Source organism: Benincasa hispida, chromosome 10 (genome assembly GCF_027475165.1).
Source record: "Benincasa hispida cultivar pf3 chromosome 10, pf3_genome.v1.1, whole genome shotgun sequence".
Taxonomy (NCBI): Eukaryota; Viridiplantae; Streptophyta; class Magnoliopsida; order Cucurbitales; family Cucurbitaceae; genus Benincasa; species Benincasa hispida.
In genome coordinates this window covers 51,785,338-51,799,166 of record NC_143487.1, presented here as the reverse complement: position 1 = coordinate 51,799,166, position 13,829 = coordinate 51,785,338, and the positions used below count along the sequence as shown (strand labels likewise).

The window sequence follows — 13,829 nt, the reverse complement described above, 5'->3', positions numbered from 1 at the left end:
ACTGAAATGATCGACATCATGAGATCGATTGTTGAAATGCAGAGCACACACATGGGTAGACTTGCATCGTGGCAAAAGGAGAAGTATAAGCTGAAGTTCGGGCATTGGAAGGAAGTAGTAAATGCCATATACAACATTGATGGCCTGGATGAGGATGATCAGGTCACTCTTATTGACATCGTTGTCACAGACATTCAAAAGACAGATTTTTTCCTTGCAGTACCAGAACACGCATGGAAGAGGTACTACTTCCGTCTACTAGGAAGAAACATGTAGACTAACCACACCCCTATATTTTGTTTATAGTTCTTTTGGATAATAGCAAATGGACAATGGATTGTCATGTTGAAAAGAATGATAACCTTTGCATACTTGAAAACATGTAATTTTTGTGTTTGTAAATATAACTAATATTATAAGTATCGAAAAGAACATATATTTTGTGATTTTTTTTTGGATATATATACATACAAACATTCAATATGAAATATATGTACCTTCAATATATATACAAACATTCAATATAAATACATACAATACACAATATACCAATTAATTAAGCAGCAATATGAAATATACTTTGTTGGTATGTTTTGCCGATTGAAGAGAATTAGAATTATTACAGTTTTTGAAAAGAATATATGAAAAATAATCTATTATGTTCTACAAATTGAAAAAATAAATTGAGATTGTCCAGTTTATGTCATAAATGATTTGGGAAAAAACTTGTATATTTGAAAATTAATCAACAATAGCAAAGCATAAAACTAAAAAATAAAAGAATGAAATAAAAAAACAAACAGAAAAATAGAACTAATCTTATTCACAAAAAAACTGCATCAGATCTTCAAACTCAACTCAACTCAACTCTGCACAACAAACACAGACAATAATTACCAACTCAACTTAACTCTGCACAACAAACACAAATAATTTAACTCCCAGATAATTTAACTCTCCAGATAATAATTACCAACTCAACTCAACTCAACTCTCTACTTTTATCACATACCAAACACACCCTAAATAAATAAATAAATAAAAAATATATATATATATATATTTGTTCAATATAACATTTAATCCTAACCCAAATAGAATAAAGCACTTCAAATTTCCATAACTAATCACAAATCAAAACCAATTCAATTCCCTACGTAACTCCAAAATCAAGTTCTTTTTAGAATAAATTAACCATTCCGATTAAATAAATCCCATAAAAATCTTTTAATTAATTATCCAAACATCAAACTGCACTAACTTTTTTTTTTTTTTTTAATCACAACATCCAATAGGATATTTGATTGAAAGACAAGCTTGAATAAATTTGGTAGAAAAAGGGGAAAAAAATTACCTACAATTATCTTGATGTATTCACCTTGAACCTTCCATCTTACTTGTTAAAGTTTTCACCTCTTCACCTTTCAACAAAAGTCTCAATGTCTTAGTCTCACCGTCGTAAGCATGCACATTTTTTTTAGTTGCTTGTAATAACCATTTGATTTGAAAAATTAACAATCCATTTGGCAACGTTTCTATTTCTCGTTTACCGTTTCTTGTTCTTGTTTATGTTTCTTATTTTTTAAGAACTAGAAATATGAATATGTTTTATAACTATTTTTGTTTCATGTTTCTTTAATAAAAAAAATGGAAATTTATTTGATAACCATTTTTTATATATATATATTTTTTTTACCATTCATCTTGTTTTATAGATTAAATACAATTTGATTGTGTAAAATAAAAGTCTATAACATGCATCAAATATATAAAAAATAATTATAAAATATTCAGATTATTAAATACAAATAATAATTATAAAAAATGTACATTATCAAATGCAAACAAATCTCAATGCAAAATTAACAACAATAACACAATTATTGTCTTATCTTCAAATGTTTCTCACATTTAATTTGTAATAGTATTTTTCACTTGAGTTATTCGACTTAAATGATGTCGACTCAAGTCCAAATTAATTATATTATTATGTATGGTAAATATTAAAGTTAAGTTTAATGAATTTTTTATTGAACAAAATTGATATTTTGTAAAATTCTTGTCGGTTTTAGATGTAGTAGATATTGAAATTAAAAGAATAAATAAACATGCATATTGCAAAATTTAGAATAAAAACTTTAAAATTTTATATACATATATATATTGAAAATAATTAAAAACTAAAACAATATATAAATCTAAATATCAGAAAATTTTAAAATTCAAAATTAAAATTAAATATAAATATAGCGAATTAATATATAAACATATATATATATATATATATATATATATATTGAAAATTTAAAAATTGAAAATTAAAATAATATATAATTCTAAAAAGATTTGACAATTTTAAAACTCAAAATTAAAATAAAGTATATGGATTTTGTTAAAAAATATAGTATTTTTTTCAAACTATTGACAAAAATGGGGTATATGAGAAAGTATTTTTAAAAATAGGTATATATTGAAACTATTGACAAAAGTAGGTTAGTGAAATCGTGTATGGGGTACACGATTAACGTTTAATCTAGTCAACACCACGTCGGCTGACTTGGTTGACCGTTGCATGAAAACTCATGGACCAGGTGACCCTGTCCACGATTTATTTTTTTTAAAAAAAATAGATTGACTAATTATTATTTTTTTAATTGGAGATTACAACATTTTTAAGACTTTAGGAATGGGTCCACAAATTCCTTCATTATTAAACTTAATTATATATTTAATCTACAATGAAAACATAATTATTTTTTACTCGTATTAAAAAAAATGTCATGATATTAAAGAAAATTTACAATTAGTTCTTTAATTTACAATTTGAAAATAACAATTTACATTAAATTTAAAAACGACCCCCTGGCCCTTACCCCTCATGGGGGTTGTCTTCGTGTCCCTCTAAATTAGGTTCACCTTGTTGTCGTTGTCGTCTACGAAAAATACGTCTCCGATCGGTGTCAGCAACATTGAATCGTCTTGTTTATTGAATAATATCTTCTATGTTGACCAATGTTTGTTGACACATTGAACCCAAATCTAGTAAGTTGTGCTGCATTGAATATTATTGTACATCTCCGATAAATATTAAACAATATTCATATCATATATGGAAAATGTCTGATTTTAAATCTCTTGCCATGCAGTAATAGTAAGCGCCGTCAGATGTGATAAATCGTCTCGTGATTGAATTGTACCAGAAAAAGTAGTCATTTGATACAGTTGGCCCATTTGTTAATTCTCCTTGTGCACAACGATCATGTCGTCCATGCCAGTAGGATATATATTCTGCATGTATTAGACGTCAGTCTTGGTCATGCTTACCTCTCAAATCAATCTGGTGTAGTGTTGGGAGTGTATAGGACAACGAATACATCGTTTGTCGCAGACCGAACTATCTCAACACACAATCTGGATGATGTCACTCTACTATATGGAAGCATATAAGAGGACTAACGGTCAACCATATATTTTCACCATCATTACAGTAATCAGATAGGGATGACCAAATCTGTTGTGTGTATGACGTCCAAATAATCTGACCAAAAAAAAAAAAAGATAAGTATACATCCAAAATGTTTTAAAAATTCATTTATATATACATTTGTTACCTGATTGTGCATCAGTCTGTCCAATATTTTTCGGTACACGAGCAATATATTTGTTGTCTTTTCAGAGGCAGCTAATACACCATTTCATCTAAAATTATAAAAAATACAATTAATTTATATTCTTACATAAAATGATAACGAAATAAATATATAAATGAAATAATACCTGACACTAAGTGGACGATGATCTGGGGCCTGCAACTGGACTTGTGGTGTTATAACTGAAAATCTATCATAAGCCCATACTTGTAGTAGTATCAATGACCCCACTATTTCCAACGTTTGTACATTGGTAGCCCGACAAAGTTCTCTAAACAACCAAGCAAGACATGCACCACCCCACGAGTACGTACCAGCATGCTCGAAATCAGACAGTAGCGGGAGAAACATGAGATGCATTAGAGTATGACTTGTCAACGAACAAAAATCCTCCAATAAGTTGCATGATGTATGCTCGTGCATACCTACGTACGCTGACGTCATTGGCATCGAGAGGTAATTCTGGGAACTGGGACGCCAATCAAAGGATACTCAATCTTGGGCCTTTCAGATCATCTGGTAGAACGTCTAAGAGCTCTTCACAAATGTTCTTTCAATCATATTGTAGTGAACCTGTCAATAGTTGCCCGTCCACTCGTAACCAAACTGTATGGCAACATCTTGCAGCATAATTGTACATTCCCCACAAGGCAGATGAAATGTGTGAGTTTCTGGTCTCCACCGCTCAACTAGAGCACTAATAAGGTGTCAATCAAACTGGATAAAACCGATTTGTGCAACCCCAAGAAAACCTGTCTGTTCAACGTAGAGAATAATTCGGTGATCAAATGAGATAGTATGTATTGTAGACGCATCCCTTCTCCGACAACTCAAAACTACTGTGGAGGAACTATCCCATACCAATTGTGAACGATACATATTTTGTTGATATAATTGTACAGGATTAGAAGGACAAGACTCTATTACTTAAAAATTTCAAATTACATTACATAATAAAATCTATCACATAAAAGATACATAAAAAGTTACAATTACATGAAAATTTAGTTCATCACATAAAATGTACAATTACATAAAATGAAACAATTACATAAAAAATATAAGTTCATAAAAGATAATATTACATGAAAAATATAAGTACATAAAATATATAACTACATAAAAGATACACCTAATGACTCGAAGACGAAGCACCTAATGTACGTTGTGGACAAGTACGTCTGTTATGTCCTTATCTTTTGCAAATTGTACATCGAAATTTTTGGCTTGCCTCTCTCCAATCCAGTTCATTATGAATGCGCGTACTTTTTGGCCGACCTTGTTCTCTTAGTAAGTTCACATTTGGACGAACTTCTGTAAATGATAATTCTGGCCAATAATTTGGGTGTTCTATTAGATGGAAGCGACCTTCATAACATTGCTTGAAATTGGACAATTTGTATCATTCATCAATAATTGGTATGTATGTCAAACACATGTAATTACAAACTGCAATTACATGAGAGCATGAAATCTTGAATGAATGTCACTTATTACAAGAACATGTTCCTTCTTTCAAGCTCAAAACTTGGGTGTTTTGTCCTTTATAGGGAGAAATCATACTTATGGCAGTTTGTACTTCAAAAGTTTGACTTTCCCTTTCAATAGATGTCACCGTATGCGCATATGCTCGTTTCTCCCATCTCTTAAGTTTTCTTAGGGCATATTTTATATACATGTCCCCACGATCGAGTGCTTCACTGATTTCTTGTCTTCGACGTTTAAAATACAGTATTGTGCGATAAAATGTTAGCTTAACCAAACAAGTAATTGGTAATATTCTAGCACTTTTGAAAACATCATTCATTCAGCAACATTGCTTGTCATCCACCTATAGCGGTACCCACCGTCATGTGATTGGGTCTATTTTTTCAAGTCATATCTGAAAAATATTCAAGGCATTCAGGGTGCAATTATTTCAATTCTTTCATGCACCGAATGAACTTGCGTTTTTGGTGTTGATTTTCTGTCTTAAACACCAATCTTTTAGTTGCTTTGATTTATATTTCATATTGAAATTACTGGCAATATGGCGAAGACAATATTGATGGTACGCTCTAGGTTCACTCCAATCGATTTCCTCATTATTAATTGCTGCAAGAATGTCCTTATGTCTATCAGAAATCAAGCAAATACCATAGCATATTTACGCAATGCCCACAAAAACTATGACCAACTGGACGAATTTTCACCTTCAACAATAGCAAAAGCAAGGGGAAATGTATGCCCGTTTGCATCAATAGATAAGACGGTCAATAATTTCCTCTTATACTTTCCATAGAGATGAGTTCTATCGATATGGATTAATGACCTACAATGTTTGAACCCTTCTCTTGCAGGACTGAAGGACCAAAAAACTCGACAAAAAATAGTCGTACCTGGCACATCAGAGGGAAGGAAAAACTATTTTGTGCATGTTCCTGGATTGTAATGAACAAGAACACTCAACCAATATGGAAGTTTTGAATATGATTTCTCCCAATCACCAAAAACAACAATCAACGCTTTTCTCTTGGCTTGTCATACCTGTCTATAATTAACATTATAGTCATACTGTTTTTTAATTGCTTCTTGGAGTAACACCACAAGTACCCTAAGATTAACTCTAACCAAATTTTGGATTTTGATACTCATAAAATTTGAATCAAGCTGTGAATGATCCCATGTCAATTCTGAAAACAAACATGAGTGTTCCCCTTGAAGTTTGTTGATTTCAAACATCCCATGAGTTTTACACCGATATGCCCTTAAACTGCAATCACAACCATCACTCCATGATTTATATCTGACATACCAAAGATCTTGATTTGATTCTCCTATAATAATCTCGTAGTGTTCTGTCACACAATATTTTTTTACAGCAAGCTGTAAATCTTCTTTAGTATTAAACAACATTCCTTTCTGTATTAAACTACAATTATCTACACCTATACTCCTTTCCTCCAAAGTAGATCCTAGTTCACATGTTGAATTTGTAATTTCCCAATCTATTTAGGTGAACATATCCGACGGTACCAACTCAAGATCATGTTCCTCACTACTATTTTCCAAATAATTCATCAACTTCAAAATAATTATGTTTTCGTTGTAGATTAAATATATAATTAAGTTTAATAATGAAGGAATTTGTGGATCCATTCCTAAAGTCTTAATATTATTGTACATCTTCAATTAAAAAAATAATTAATCAATCTTTTTCTTTTAAAAAAAAATAAATTGTGAACCCGATCCACATGTTTTCATGCGATCGATCAACTAGTCAGCCGATTGGTGCTGATTGAATTAAATGGTAATCGATGTTATTGTCCTAGTCTAAATAAATATTTTGTCGCTCCTAATATCACATTTTTTTAACATACCCCGTACACGATTTCACTACCCTACTTTTGTCAATAGTTTCAATACCCACCTATTTTAAAAAATACTTTCTCATATACCCTATTTTTGTCAATATATATTAAAATAACATTATTTAAAAAAAATATTAAAAATAGTCATATTAATAAAGAAAATGAATAAAATATAAAAGATGTAAAAAAATAAAAGAAATATGAACAAAAACTGAAATAAAAAACCCTTAATGAGGATTGAAACACCAAGTGGTGGAAATAATGGTTAGGGTATGAAGCATGGTTACGTGAGGGAAGTGATGGAATCTGTATCTGATATGCATTCATCCAAATACGACTCAGATATATGTCAGATTTGTGTTTTAGCGTATCTGTTTTACATATCTTGAAAAAAGATATGTCCATGAATACGCTCCTGTATTTTTTAAGTCTAAATAAAAGGAAAAAACTGATCTCACAGTAGTAACTCACTGTAAATAGCGTCAACCATCGTGGGATCTCACTATGGGAACTCAGAGGAAGTCGAACTCACTGTGGGAACTCGCCAGAAATAGCGTCAGACCACAGTTGCACGGTCGCCAGAGGAGCAAATGAATGGCAAGGCGGTATATGCGCCAGCTAACGAAGTCTTCATCTGAGGAAGAGTGGGCAATGAAAGTGAGAGGCGTGGGCGGAAGCTTCATTATGTGGTGAAAGTGAGGAAGAGAGGACGATAGCTTCATTAGGTTTCTTAAAAAATTACCACACTTCTACTATATTGGGCCTAATGGCCAGCCCAAAAGTTTCAATTTTATTTTTTATTTGTTTGTTTTTTAAAATATTAAATTAGTTAATTTCAGACTTCCAACTTTTATTTTAGATTTAAAGTATGTTGAATTAAATTAACAATTAGAATAAAATGTATTAAATTTGGTATTTTTATGCTTTGGTGAATTACATTTAGTATATTTATTTATATAATTATATTCAATTTTTATATATAAGAATATATATTTAAAAATGAAATATCCATATCTTAGTTTTTTAAAAATTAACGCATCTTCATATCCGATCGTATCCATATTGCGTATTTATATCCGTGTCTGTTCCTCATAGGATATAGGCATACATGTCCACCAACAAACTAGAGATAACTTTTGATACATAAAGGAAATGCTTTTATATAAAGCAAAAACAAAACATTGTAGTTTCTCAAATTTGACCCTATTTTTAGAAACGTTTCTTAAAATTTAGGAACAAGAAACAAGATGAGTTATCAAACACGTCCTTTTCTCAAAAAATGAGAAACGAGAATAGAAAACAGAAAACGAAAACGTTATCAAACAGATGCAACACTTATAAATATTGCTTTGACCTATTGTCTTTTTTTTTTTTTTTTTTTTTTTTTTTTGTTATCTAGTGTTTTCAGAATTCAAGGTAAATTTGAATATTTTTTTTTAAAAAAAAATGCATCCTTTGATAACCATTTTATTTTTAATGTTCTGCTTTTAAAATTTATATTTGTTTTCTCTTCAATTTCTTATCATGATTTTCACTTTTTAAAAGTAACATTTGAATTATTAGCCAAAATCTAAGAACAAAACTAAGTTAAATATATATATTTATATATTTAAGTTGTAAGATCTAGCTTGATTTTTGAAAACATTAGTGAGAAGTGAACAACATAATATATAGAATTTTATATGTGAAAATTGAGTTTATCAACTTTCAAAAGAAAAAAAAAAAAACAAAAAGAACAAAAGAAATGATTATCAAACAGGTTGTAGTTTTTTTTTTTAAAAAAAAAAGAAACTTATTTTTGTTGAAACTTGTCTTAAAATTCAAGTTATAGTTAGAAAAGATGAAAATCATGAAAAAAAAAGTTGTAGAAAAAAAATTATAATTTTACAAAAATTAAGTGGTTATTAAACAAAGCTAGAAAGTCAATCCAAACACAACTTTAATTTATGACTTGAACACACTTCTTCATTGCTATCTATCTCAACATATATTACATATTATTACTTTTGTTTAATTGTTAGTCAAGCTTAGAATGTTGCTATCACATAAATGCCAAGGTTTCAATTTTATGAATTGATCGATGAAAATATTGATATCGATTGTATTTCTTAAAAAATTATAAAAACAAAATATTAAAAAAATTAATAAAAAGTTATTCTTTTTGAACAAAGTAACATATTTGTTAAATATGTATTATACTTATATCAATGACATTTTGTTGGTTATTTTTTATGTTTTAAGATTTTAATAAGATATAATAAAAATGCCAATTACCTTTCATGATGAATTCATAGAAAATATGACAATATTGATGGAAACATCAATATTTCAACGAAAATTTAATATTATGATTGTCAGTAGAATTTTAATATATCTCACTACAACAAAATGACATTCCACAAGAGAAGTCTATAACCAAATTAAGGGAGAGGGAGAAAAAGCCGTCATAAATCATAAAAAGCGCGTTTTTGGTTGGAAAAATCACTGATTTTCGTATTTTTTAACATTTATGACAGTTTTTAAGTGTCATAAATCCAAGACTATTGCTTTTACCATAGGAAAAAAAGCCTATGTTTTAAGTCGCCTCCACCTCTCTCTCTCCCTCTTTAGTTTTTCAGACTTCTTATTTTCTACTGAACGTCCCTCTCCTCCCCTCGATTTTTCTTCTTCTTTGATAACCTATCCTCCGGCAAAACCTGCAACGACAGTTTCTCATATGAAGAGTTTTTAAGTTTTGGAAAGAGGGATTCGTCTCCTTCATTTCAAACCTGGTAGGGTTAATTCCTTGATTCAAGTCTTCCCCGATTGCAATAAGGTGCTTGGAATTTACAATTATGTAGTCCAAGTTTGAAAATTGTAAGCCTAAACATAGTTCTAAAGTTAGATATGCATTTTTTTTTTTTTTATCATATGCAACTGGGAAGGCAGTCATTTTTAAATCCCTTTTTCCACACTTGTTCGACGAATTTTGACATTGCCCACACTTCGATTGGCTTCAAATCCGTTTGTCAACAACATTTAAGGTCCATATCTCAAATTTGGACGCCTTCAAATGGAATAATCGAATTCTCACGAAAGCATGTGAACACCTTAACCTATAGTTTTAAATGAATCTCATTCATATAATTTTTAACTTATAGTTTTAAGTGAATCTCATTCATATAATTAATATTTGAATCTTGTTCAGATATATATCTTTCTTATAATATAAAATTTAATTTTGAATCTTATTCAAAATTAACTTTATATTGTAATGTATCTATTATATTGTAGTAATTGCATCTCATACAATTAATTTATATTCCCTTATTTAATTTGGACAATTCAAATTAATCCAAAACTAAATTATTCTTGTTTTATCCTTAGTGGGCTAGCAAGAGAACCTAATGAACCTACGTATTAGAAGCTCCAATGATACGAGATTAATTAATTAAACTCTCTAATTAAGTTAATCAATATTCATTAACGGTGGGTCACTCCACTAAAGATTCACAATTGTACCCTTTACACTGTACAATATTTCTATGTTCATGGATATAACAAATTATCAGTAAGTTAACCCTCCATAAATTGTTTGTAATTACAATTGGGTCAAATTACCATTTTATCCTTATAATTTCTTCTTACTCCTTAAGTCTCATTGATCCTCTAATGAGCAACCTATTTATGGTCCTACCATAAACAAAACCTTCTAGGACCAATAAGAGGGAAAGGCCCCATTATTCAAGACTCGGAATCAACACTTAAGGTAGAAATTCATTTACTTACCTTGAAGATGGGAATGAGTAAATTTCATAATGTGTAGTTATGTTCTTAGCTCCCTACTCGAAAAAATCTCCAAAATGGTAGGCTTATTGAGTCGGCAATTCAAGCCACTTTCGTCCATACAAATCAAAGAACTGCCTCATAGACAAGAGTTCATAACTCATTTAGAATTGAAGTCAAGTTACCTATGATCATTATATGAAATGTTAAAACCTTCAGTCAACGGTGTTATAAATAGAGATTAATCATTTCACTGTTCGATCTTATACAAACTCTTTGTATAAGATATCTTTATTCATATATCTCCACATAAACGATTTGGATCAAATCGTTTGTAACGTTATAACTCTAATAATATTTATAAAGCGGATCGTATCCATAGTGTCACAAGAATAAGACATCAAATCTTATCCATATACTACAAACTATTTAGATTATTACTTGAATATGATCTACCTTTATGTCTATTACATATTGTTTAACTTACATAAAATAACCTTGGATCTTTCCTCAATGGATAATTGCATATATAAAATAATCATCCATTATTTCAAATAAATTATTAATTACGAGGCTTTAAGACATACAATTCAACAATCTACCACTTGCATTAAAGCTGGCGAGACATAAGCCGGTGAGACATGTATCCTAGTGCATACTCTATACTCAACATGCTCTTCCACTTGCCCTAGAACACTAGAGATATGTCTCGTAGTCCTAAAAATTCTAGGAGATCTTTTCACACTTTAGCCTAGAGAATCCTGTTATATAATTCAAACTGTTATGTCAATAAATACCATCTGGTCAACACCATGATATTTCTCTTCAATCTGTTTTTATTCCTACAATTTGATGTTTACAAATATCCTCATACATAGTCCTTGCACCACAATATCTCATAAAGTGGATAGACTGATTCATATCTGACATAGCTTTCAAATATTTGAGGATATACCACAGCTATACAAGTTATTGCTTCGCAAGTAAAAATATTGTCTTATAGTTCAATTTACACCACTTAGGATAAAACATGGATTTCTCTAAACCCTATGTGAGACAGTTTATCTCGTAAAAGATCAAATCTTAAGCTTTATACACCAATGTCTCATTATTCATAAGTTTTAAGTTTTCAAAATCACTGGTCATATCATTGATTTAACCAATATAACTAATCAATTGTATATTAATTGTTAACTAAGTCTCATGTAAGAATTACATCCCCTCAACACTTGAGGTGTCTTAGGAAACTTTTCCTTAGAAATATCAACTTTACTTTAAAATGATAAGCTATCATTCCATCTAAAACTATTGCATCAAACATTCAACAACAACTTTCCAAATGTAAGATGCATTAGACAAACTTAACATACATCTCTATATGGACATTTAATATACAAAATCACTTCAAATCAACTATTTGAAATTGGTCAAATAGTCAAACTTGCATACTGATTTTTTACTTCATTCATAATGAGTAAATGTCAATATAAAACAGATAAATACCCACTTTTCATTTCTAGTCTATATAAGAACATTTTCATTGTTCAAAGTCATGGACTATGATACTATATCAAACTCTTATACTCAAAGATCCTAATTGTAAAATTTGCTCAAATGAACATCACAAATTTGCAAACCTTTTGTAATTCAATCTTTGAAAATTTTCTTGATTTATGTAGATGCATTTAACTTCTTTTCATAAAAGAATTAATTAATGCTTACATATCTCATATGCAACAATGGATCAAATAATGCATAAAGACTATATTAAAGCAACAAGTGAGAAAATTTACTCACAGTCTATTTTCCTTATCAGTTGCGGTGCTAGTTTTCACCATTCGCCAAGAGTATCATTTTAAAGATCTATATCTTCAAATTCTACATTTTTATGTCTTCTTTTGTAGATCCATTCATGTTCTGTAGACTTTACCCCATCAAGAAAATCTACAAAAACAGACTGAAATAAATTACATATACTTCATTTCAAGTTTTATGACTTTAACATAATGTCTTTTGCCAACATCCTTCAATTCTTGTCATCCAGTATGACAACTTTGATTTCCAATAAGTCACAGTAAAGGTTGAGTCATCTCATAAATCTCCCACTATTTTTGAGGTTTATAAGTTTTCATCTTGTCATTTAATATGACAATGTAGACTTCAAGTAAGTCTTTGTATAGGTTGAGTTATCTCATAACTCTCTCACTACGATGAAGACTTATCTAGTTGACAATTAGAATTTGACTTTCAAATGAAAATGAATGGTTGCACTTGTTAATTATTAAGTGGTTTTATTTGGAATTAATTCATTAGAAAAACTTAACCATTTCACAGGTTTGCAGCCTTTCATTTGACATTCCTAATAAAATCAATATTTGTCACACCAATACATTGTTTTATTTTGGATTGTACAAAAGTTCATTTTATAACTCCCCAAGGACTACCTACCTGTAGGTGTATTTTCAAACATTTGTTTCACCAAGTATAATTATTAAGGGTTTATTTTGACATAAGTATCTCAACTTACCCAAATACTAAAATGTCATATACCAGCTTCACAACACTTTCATAATCCAAATTGTTTCTCAAACATTTTGGAGGAAATAATGTTCAAATTTTAAATTTCTATTGCATGGCCTTATTGAAGTTTAGCATCAGTGTAACTTTCAAAAGATTATGATTATGTTTAACAAAGTACTCAACATGTACTAAGTTTCAAAAGACCGCATTTCTCCTATTGCAACACAACTTTATCCAAATTGTATCTAATGCTTAAAGTTGAGATCTAATCTCATTTCTATCAATAAGGCATAGTACAATAAATTTCATGTGCTAATCATTATGATTTGATCATAATGTCACAATAGACTTGCCTAAATGGCTTAAATTTTAGTCTAATTTCTTTTGAACATTTCAAAGAAAATAAGACTTAAGTTGCATTAGATTAAGATACTTTTACTCATAAGTACTCATCAATCATATTAATGACATATTTACGATGTCAGACTTACTTTTTCAGTTAGTAGACCACTTGGGTCAAAATGGATAAGTCCAACATATTCTT

The 13,829-nt window shown here is 29.8% G+C and overlaps 1 long non-coding RNA gene across 1 annotated transcript; it reads right to left on the bottom strand.

The window, feature by feature from the left end:
* Positions 1–2,772: 2,772 nt before the first annotated feature.
* LOC150033448 (uncharacterized) lies at positions 2,773–7,684 on the bottom strand. The gene is made up of 4 exons (XR_016524066.1): positions 7,472–7,684; positions 3,778–4,406; positions 3,612–3,699; positions 2,773–3,538 (listed from the first exon to the last, which is right to left on the bottom strand). It is a non-coding gene; the product is annotated as an uncharacterized LOC150033448 (long non-coding RNA).
* Positions 7,685–13,829: the final 6,145 nt, after the last annotated feature.